Source organism: Herpailurus yagouaroundi, unplaced genomic scaffold (assembly GCF_014898765.1).
Source record: "Herpailurus yagouaroundi ecotype Mexico unplaced genomic scaffold, PumYag 199, whole genome shotgun sequence".
Lineage (NCBI taxonomy): Eukaryota > Metazoa > Chordata > Mammalia > Carnivora > Felidae > Herpailurus > Herpailurus yagouaroundi.
In genome coordinates, this window is record NW_024412430.1 from 14,859,544 (window position 1) to 14,860,778 (window position 1,235).

A 1,235-nucleotide genomic window follows, 5' to 3' on the forward strand; every position below is an offset into this window, starting at 1 on the left:
AGTCTCAACAGATCCAGAAAAATACTTAACAAAATCTAATGCCTAATTATAATAAAAATTTCCAACAAGCTAGGCAAAGAAGTAAACTTCCCCGATGTGATCATTGGCACCCACAAAAGATAGACCACACACATTATACTTAATGGTGACAAGTGGACTTTCCTTACAATCAGGAGAATGTCAAGGACAACTGCTTTCCCAGATCTATTCAACATTGTACTGGAAATCACAAGAATTTCAAAAAGTCAAGAAAAAAACATAAAAGGCATAAAGATCAGAAAACAGAGAAAGTCATCTCTATTTGCAGATGACAGTTTTGTTTTTGTTTTCGTTTTTATTTTATTTTAAATTTTTTAAAATTTACATCCATTGCAGGGGTAGATTCCTTAGTGCCCCTTAAAAATATGGAACACTTCGCAAATTTGCGTGTCATCCTTGCACAGGGGCCATGCCAATCTTCTCTGTATCGTTCCAATTTCAGTATAAGCGCTGCCGAAGCGAGCACGACAGTTGTTTTTTTTAACATAGGAAATTCTAAGGAATCTAAAAGAGAACTACTAGAACTAGTAAGTGACTATAAAAGGTTGTGGTATCCAAGATTAATATTGAAAATTAATTAGAGACCTCCAGGGAGGGTGGCGGAGTAGGAGAATCCTGGGCTTAACTTGTCCCATGGATACACCTAGATAACACCCACATCAGGGTGACTAACCCAGAAAATGACCCGAAGACTGGCAGGACAGAGTCTCCACAGCTAAATGTAGAGAAGAGGCCACACTGAAGAGGGTAGGAAAGGTGGAGACGCGGTCGGGAACCAAACTGACCCACGGGACTGTCTGTAGGAGGGAGGGATAATGTGGGCACAGAGAGGGGAAAGAAACAGATTATCACACCAGGCACCCCAGACACAGGGACCTACACTGGGAAGATGAATCCCCGTAACATGTGGCCTTGAAAACCAGAGGGGCTTAGATGTGCTGGTTATTATCATGTCCTCTGAAACGCATCATAAAAATAAGATGGACAGATGGATGAACAGAGAATGGAGAGACGGACAGACACGTGATACGTTCCTCACTCTGGCTGACTCCTGCATGAGTGGAATTTCAAAACAAGAAACCAGGTTAACTTCTTTACCCCAAGTAGTTATGAAACAGCTTAGGATATTTTAGCTAACCAGAGGAGACTATTTACCAAACCTAATGGTTTACACTGTCTGGATTAACACCAAGGAT

General features: G+C 41.1%; 1 non-coding gene across 1 annotated transcript; it reads right to left on the reverse strand.

Moving 5' to 3' along the window:
• Positions 1–398: 398 nt before the first annotated feature.
• LOC121013803 (U6 spliceosomal RNA) lies at positions 399–505 on the reverse strand. Its single transcript, XR_005782931.1, has one exon. It is a non-coding gene; the product is annotated as a U6 spliceosomal RNA (small nuclear RNA).
• Between the last annotated feature and the right edge of the window lie 730 nt (positions 506–1,235).